Source organism: Nothobranchius furzeri, chromosome 12 (genome assembly GCF_043380555.1).
Source record: "Nothobranchius furzeri strain GRZ-AD chromosome 12, NfurGRZ-RIMD1, whole genome shotgun sequence".
In the NCBI taxonomy this organism is placed as follows: domain Eukaryota; kingdom Metazoa; phylum Chordata; class Actinopteri; order Cyprinodontiformes; family Nothobranchiidae; genus Nothobranchius; species Nothobranchius furzeri.
The window spans coordinates 44,736,811-44,745,193 of NC_091752.1; the positions used below are offsets into that span (position 1 = coordinate 44,736,811).

The following is an 8,383-nucleotide window of genomic DNA, read 5'->3' on the forward strand; positions in this document are numbered from 1 at the left end:
ACCATATTTGTAGTAGTGTGTACATTTCTGTGTGTGTATATCTTATATAATATATGTGAATGTGGTTATCTATCTGTGGAGGTCTAAACTGTTTGTATGAATCACCAAGTGCTTGTGGGTGTATGAAAGTAGATTTGTCACCAATAATGTTGCTTGGTTTTCTTTTTTAATTTGGTGTATATGATGAGGGAGGGGCTGCTCCACAACAGCCCAGGTCCCAACAGTGCCAGAGTCTGGGACCACGCATGCCAATAAGCACCACAGGATCGACACCAGTCAGCCAGCCCAGAGGGCTATTCTGGAAACACCCCACAAGCAGCAGGCAGCCCAAGATGCCCACAATCCTAAGCCAACAGCAACCTACCATGCCACAGCACGGGCCAAGGCCTCCAGACAATACCCCAACCCGTGGGTCCCCATCAATCCCCGCAACAGCTCTAGCTCCAGACCCCCAGCCCTGCCACATTGACAAAAGGCAGAAGTGTCAGACATCACCTCTCACCCAGGTGGACTAATGTTGTGGGTGTGAGGGTTGTAATGTATAGGTTGCAGTGAGGTGAATGTGTCTAATATGCATTAAAACTGGGGGAAGCGGTCAAGATCAAGGTCGGATTATCATATGGACAAACTGGGCACAGGCCCAGGGGCCCACAACCACAAGGGGGCCCACGCGAGCAGCAGTCTTTTTTTTCTGCAGTCTTAACATTGGAGAAAAAAGTTAACAAGTAATTAAACTTGCGCCCACATTTTCTAAGTTAACAGACATTTCTTTTAACAACGGTAGTTTTTGCATCTTTACTGCCTGCTTCAGCCCTCTCCCCTCTCCCCCTGCACAGCGGCCACAAACTCACTGATGCGCCTGCTGCCTCTCAGAGTTCCTGCTGATCTAAACATTGAAAAAACCATTTCATTTTCTGTTCCTCACTTCTGATTACCTTCAGTGGTGTCTGTTTGTTGCTACCAGGTACAAAAATGAACTTGTTTTTATTTGACTATTTTTCTGTCCTGCCTGTTTATTATCTTCCTGTATCTCCTCTCAATCCTGAAGAAAAACTGCTATCTGGCTTCATATTTTCACCTCATGAGTTACCTTTGAACTGCAGTTCTAAAAGATCTACCGACCGCAAACATAGCGGAGTGCGCGCTGGCCACACCGTTGCGGTGAAGTCACCAGAGGATGAAACAGGTGATGTGCTCGCTCCGCAGCAGCGAAACACATCAAACACAAATAAAAAACAGAATGCATGAAAGGATATGAGCCAACATGAACTATCGTGTGTTAAATTTGTTTTTGAGGTGGAGACACTGATAATGTTACTGTGGCCGTGCTCAGGACACATCTGTCTGGAGCGCATCAACGATCAGAGCTCTGCGCCTCTCCGCTCAAAATAATCCCCAGAGAGTCCACATAGATAATTTAATATAAGCAGTACCATGATCGTTTTCGGGCTAAAAATAGTCTACAGTCCATCTTCCCTAATGTGTTTGTGGCCCTGCAGATTTTTCTAACTCTATCAGTTACAAATTGTGAAGAGTAACGATCATTTTCACAAATGGCAAGAATAAAAATTAACTGAGAACAACACAAACTCAACAGCGCCTCAGTGCACTGTCACTGATGGCTATTGAATCTCAGCTTGTAAGGAATCTGGACTTTGATGACATTGTAAATGAATTTACTAATAGAAAGCAGTTTTTCTGAAGGCAAGAGAGGAGACCAACAAGAGGAGACAAAAAGAGGAGTAAGGAAACAGGAGTCAAGAGGAGGAAGGAGACAGGAGACAAGAGGAGGAAGGAAACAGGAGACAAGAGGAGGAAGGAGACAGGAGACAAACAAAAACCATGCAGATATTTCTTCTTTGCAAACTTTTCAATAACTTTTAAACAATCCTGCATTACTTTCTGTTGTGGTATGACAGTGGGATCTCTTTTACAGCAGACTCACTTGCCCCCACTGTCCCACAGATTGGAAACATATTTGTTCGTACAGACAGAAGAGAAGACAGGAGCACTGTGAGGAAGAGAGAGACAGAAAAAGAGGAGAAAAGAGAGGACAGCGGAAGAAAGACATATGAGTGAGGCACAACCATCGACATATATACTGGACAATTCATTTCCATAGGCTCCAATAACATGTTTTTGAGGCTAAATGGGAGGTGACCACCACCGCCATGATGACCGTGTCACAGGTTCCGTCAAGCCCAGACAATTCCACAAAAGGGAAGAGAGGTGGACCTGAGGGTGGGGCTGTAAGGTTGGGATCAACTGACGACACCCGGTCGAACTAGCTACAAGCTAACCTGAAGCTAACCCAAAGCTAACGCGGAGGTGGGAGCTAAGCTAACGGAGGTAGCAACCTAGCTACAACCGGAGTTAACTGTGCACAACACCAGAGCTTCTGAGTCAGAGATACGCTGGATAAAACCAGGTGGAACACAGAGGTCTCCTGAAAGCTGCTGAATGCCAGCAGCCCGCGCAGCAGACAGAAGCCACGATCAGACAGAGATGCGCCGAGCTGCGGGGAGGGGAGAAATGGGTGGAAAACATCGGTCTCCCGAGAGCTCCACAAGCTGATAGTCGGAACCCAGCTCCACCAACATGTTATATTTCAACCCATTTTCTAAAGTGCAGCATTATGTTAAATGCACTGGGTTTTACCCTATTACATTTAAATTTCATGGTTAAACAGTACATGTTAAAATCTAAGCTCAGCTCGGCAGTGACCTAAAATACATAAATATAATTTTACTTACCGAAAAAAAAATGAAGTGGAGACTCCTTGGACGCTCTATTAGTGCAATTAATGCCACAGCAAGTCATTTTATCCAACAATTGCACAAAAAATATCCAAAAAAGAATACACAAACGCAGAGACTCAAAATCCCGGAACAGTTTCCAAGCCAGACCGAGGCTCTCCTGAGGCCTTTCCATGGAGCTAGCTCTGTGGTCACATGGGTCTGATGCTCATTTAATTATACAGAATTTTAGGCTTTTAATACACTTAAACAGAAGAGTGAGACCCCCCCCCCCCCACCCCCCCCTCAGAGTTGTCATGAGTGTAAACTAGATCATTTAAACAAAAAACATGTTTTGGTACCAGGCTGTAAACATGTTTATTTCTGCTGTGAAATTGGTATTTTTAACATGGGAGTCAATGAGGATTTGCCCGCTTCTGACACCAGCCCCCAGCGGATGAGGGTGGAACTGCAATTTTTGGTACTTCCGGGTTGGCCTCAATTTTTGAGCTGCATTGTGGGGGCTTGGGCACAACAGGAAAATCATCAGGTATGAGTGTTTGTGATTAGGTTATAAAACTATTTTGACCTGGAGGTAAATGCTTTTGTATCAACATAAGTAAGTGATTTTTAATATTGGCAATGTTATGAAATATCTAAAAAGTGCTACTGGGTGACAGTAATGTTGGGGGAGGCCGGGTGGGGTGGAGGGGGTGGGGTGGTGGTGGTGTGGGGGCAGGGCCCTAAGCACATTGTGCCCAGGGGCCCCTGCAATGATAATCCGGCCCTGGTCAAGATGAGCAGTGTAAATATCTTTTATTGTCATTAAATGATAGTCCATTCAACAAAATTTCCTACCGCTTCACATTAGGTGTCCACTGAAGATGCTAAAAAAATGGCTAAAACAAGTACAATATGCACCATGCAAATAAAAACAAAGACAGTACAAAATGCAATAAATAGCATCAATGTATTTATTTTTCTGTCCATTCAGGGTTCTAACAGCCCAGGGAAAGAAACTGTTCCTCAGTCTGTTGGTCCTGCAGCTGAGGGATCTGAACCTTTTCCCAGAGGGCAGCATGGCAACAAGGTATTGGTTTGGGTGGTAAATGTCCCTGGAGATTGTCCTTGCTCTAGTGAGACACCTCTGCAAGGCGATGGTGTCCAAGGAAGACACCGCCGCTCTGATGACCATCTGGTATCTGTTTTTGTCAGCTACTTTGCACCCCGCGTACCACACAGGGATAGCGTAAGTCATCACGCTCTCAATGATTTCTCCGTAGAAAGACACCAGGAGGTTGGTCTGCAGCCTATTCCACTTTAGGACCCTCAGGAAGTGCAGCCGCTGTTGTGCTTTTTTGACCAAGGCAGTGGTATTGATCGTCCATGACAGATCCTCACAGATGTAAATCCCGAGAAACTTAGAGGGAACTCTCTCCACCTCAGCCCCTTTAATGCAGAGAGGGCGGGCGGCATCTTTACTCCTTTGGAAGTCAATAACCATCTCCTTGGTCTTCTTGATGTTAAGAGAGAGGTTGTGATCATCACACCATTCTGATTAATGGCGAACCTCATCTCTGTATGCTACGTCATCGTTGTTATGGATAAGTCGTACAAGAGTGGTGTCATCTGCAAACTTTATGATCTTTTTAGAGCGATGAATAGGAATGCAGTCATGGGTGTAGATGGTGAACAGCAGGGGGCTTAGCACACAGCCCTGAGGGGAACCAGTGCTGAGCATCAGAGTGGATGACTGCCTGTCACCAAACCTGACAGCCTGTGGGCTATTGGTGAGGAAATCTTTGATCCAGCCACAGGTGGTAGGGGGGAGGTTCAGATTGATCAACTTGGCTACAAGAATGTTCAGGATTATGGTACTAAAAGCAGAGCTAAAATCAATAAAAAGCATTCTAACCGGAGGTGCCAGTGATGGGAGAGCTGCATGTACTAAAGCAGTTACAATTATGCTTAGAGCTGTTGTTACAATCCAGGCTGTCTAGGGGGCCTGGGGTAACAAGTGAGGATGCATGTTCTCGTGTTAAAAGTAACAAAACAACATTTATTTACATTGTAACGTGAGGAAATATGGGTTTTCTGTGCCAAAGGTTTCATTTGACTCGGCTGGGTCACAGCTGGGTCGCTGAGAACTTTCACCCACAGATTAAGACCTGAACGCCAGTGAGTCTGGGAGAAACCATAACATCTGAACACCTGCAGTGCCAGAAGATGTTGTTCTCATGGAAAAGCTAGTCATAACATAACAAAGTCTTAAACTTCCTTTCCCTTATTATTAATGCTAAATAATCATTTTACCATTTTACTCATTATAAATGTATTTTAATCAAATGAATGATTATTATGCTTTGGGTAATCATAATAACTAATGAATCAATGCTTAATTAAATAATGTTTTGAGGATGTTTGGTAACGACCTTCACACACACTCAAACACTCACTCAAACACTCACACACACACAAACTCTCACAGTAAACTCCAAAACACATTTGCTCTGACGCACACGTTTGCTTTGAGAAGAGAAAGGCTTTTGGTAAGTTTTCAGTTCATGATTCAGTTCGGTGTTTGACAACGAAAGAGGGAGGACTTGTGAACAACGCCAACGGGGAACGGGGCTGCGGCTCCTTTCTCCCCCCCTCACGCTATTCCTGCCAAGCCAGATAGGAATAGCTGAAATGCAACCAGCTAACGCAGACTCGTCCAGAGTCTTTTGATTTCTGAGTAAATTAAACTTAAGAAAGCGCATCTGCAAACGCTTCATCATCATGTGTATCGAGGTCATCTCTGGACCGGAGCGTCGGACACCTTCGTCTTCTCTGGCAGCCAAGGTGCCCTGGATGAAACATCGTCCTTTGACGTCCCGGGTCTAAAAGAGGGTCCGAATACGGTGAGGCAGTCCACGACAGATAGCTTTTGATGCATCTTTTCCAACGAAACCTAAGTTTATTCAAACCATCACTTTTCACTCAGACACCTGTTTCTTCCTGAAGCAAAATCAGACGCACAAACGCATTCATCTCACCTTATTCTCAATTCTCATACATTCAACACAAGGTCTATTTGAGCAAGTTTAAAATATCAACTGTTAAGGATTGTTCAACAAAGTTGCCAATGTTGATTGTTATTTCCTATGCTTGTCATTTCAAAATCATTAGTTTAATTTGAAGAATTAAATCTTTTAACTTTCAAACGTGTCTCTTCATTGAACTGAAACACAGACCCACGGATATTATCGACAGTTTATCGATGAAAACAACCTTTGAGTCTTCTTAAAACTATAAAATTTGGTTATTAATTTATTACAAATTAATATCACAAATTAAAATGTAGGATGGTTCCTCTTTCATAAAAGAGCCTAAACCATTACTCTACATTAATTGGCAGAGCCTACCCAGGTTCACTACAACATAAATATAAACACAAAACACAGATTAACAAGACACATCAGCAGCAACGCAAAACGATTAACAACTAAACTCTCATACTAACCAAATTAATACAAAAACTACGAAAGACCATCACATAATTTCCTTTTTACTGAGTGATGTCTTATTTAAAGTAAGCGAAGGTGTAAAGCTTCCTTTACACCTAAAAAGGCTGACGGTTAAACACAAAGAGTTTCCTAAGCACCCACCAAAGTTGTTACATAAAACTTAACAAAACCAAAAGCTGCTAAGGAGACAGCAAACCACAGAGAACCTCCCTGGCCTGCTGCTCCCTGAACTGAGGGCTGGTTGACTTTTATGTTGCTGGCAGAGCTGATCATCAGGATCAGCTGGGAGAGTCTAACTGGGAAGCAATCTAGTGCTGCATCTGCTCTCTCTCTCTCTCTCTAACACACACACACACACACACACACACACGCACGCGCGCGCACGCACTAACACACACACACACACACACACACACACACACACACACACACACACACACACACAGGGAAAAACCCAAATAGCCCTGAGCCATAACAGCCGTCCTGAGGATTTCCAAGCGGGGATGGGAACCTCCATGCAGGGACAGACTGGTGGACCACCAGGTACAGATAATGAGCAGCCAGCCGCCATCTCTGGACTGGGCACCCCATGCAGAGAGCCCCCATCAGCACCACTGCCTGCTAGGACCAAGCACCCACCCTCAGGTCATCCTCGAAGGACCCAGGAGCATGGCCCAAAGCACCTGCCCACCCCACCATAGGTCGGCAGCAACCAGGTGGCCGATTGCCACCATGCTGGCAGCAATCCTGCCAGGGGAGGGCTTAGGACCCACTGGTCGAGGCCACACACCAGACCCACCCACAGTAGCCAGGAATCCAGCATTCCAGGTCTGCTGGCTGCAGCATGGCAACCGCAGGAACCCCACCCAGAAGTCATTCTCTGCCATGCCCCACCTCCAGCCACTTTAAAAATGGATCTCACTTACACAGAAAGTGAAGAATTTTTGCAATAATTCACCAAAACTCTGCAAAAAATGTTGTTAAATCATAAAAAACTGAATTCAGAAAGATAAAGATAGAAACAAGAACAAATGTAAGGCTCGTCACCGATCCAACATGATAGGAATAGCAGCCGGAGTCTAATTCATGTTTACATGTCAGATCTGTAAAAGCTGCTGACCTTTAGTTCAAAAGTCAAACCATCATAGGACAAACTGGAAACCAATATGTGGTCTGAAACCAGCTCAGAGTTAATGGTGTGTGATGAAAGCTGTCTGCTAGCAGAACTCAGATCAGTTTGTCATCTCCAGCAGATCAAATGTTCAAATAAATCCAACCAGCAAAGACAACTGAGTCCTGGTGAAGTCAGATTTAGTAAAAAGCCTCAACCATCACTGGTCTAAACTGTTTTTCTCTCTCTTCACCTGTTCCTATCATGTAACGCGCACAGAGACTCCGCCCACCTGTTCTGGCTTCCAGCTCCGCCCCTCAGGCCCGCTCCGATCATTAAACCCAGCAAACACGGTGAAAATATCCCAACTTTACCGGAGCTTCAGGGCGGCTTCATCCGTAGGTGGAGATCCGGCTGGCGGAGTTACCGGGACCGGTACCTGTCCGACTCCTGTGGAAGAAAAAAATTAAAACGCAAACATTTGTTTGGTAACTGTGGCTCTGACAGCCTGCGGTGATCGGGGGATCCTGCTCCGGTCCCCGTACCGGCGGGGGGTGTTTACGGAGGATTTTCATTAGCAGGATTTTTATTTAAAGAGCCAGCAGCAGCAGAAGCCCTGTACCATGACTCGTGCATGAGCACAGTGAGATGTTTAGTTTATTATCAGACATCATAACTATAAATAGAACAGAATAGAGTTTATTTGTAATTGCTCATGGCAATTACAATTCGGATGGTTCTCCATTAATAACGCACAAGTCAATAAATAACAATACATATCAAAAACATAGAGGGCTAAAAACAATTAAAACATTTTATCAGAACAACAAGAAAGTGATGTGCAAACGATTCTGATCTGCTAAAACAACAGTTAAAAGGATTAAAAACACATGAGATGAATAAATAAAGACCATTTGCAGTTAGTACAAATTACTGACGGGGATGTGGGGAATGGTGCTGTTGTGTTGAATGTTCTGACGGTCCTAGGGAAGGATCTGTTGGGAAGTCAGGTTTGGGATTTACTTGAC

General features: G+C 44.5%; 1 protein-coding gene across 2 annotated transcripts in view; it reads right to left on the reverse strand.

Moving 5' to 3' along the window:
• The window catches only part of LOC107396804 (LIM domain-binding protein 3), a 66,127-nt gene extending 58,232 nt beyond the window's left edge, over positions 1 to 7,895 (reverse strand). The window contains exon 1 of one of the 2 annotated variants that reach the window (XM_070542626.1): positions 7,730 to 7,895. The gene's annotated coding sequence lies outside the window, so the exon portion shown is untranslated. Of the gene's footprint in view, positions 1 to 7,647 lie in introns of both variants that reach the window. The other variant, XM_070542625.1, reaches the window with a different exon arrangement.
• Positions 7,896 to 8,383: the final 488 nt, after the last annotated feature.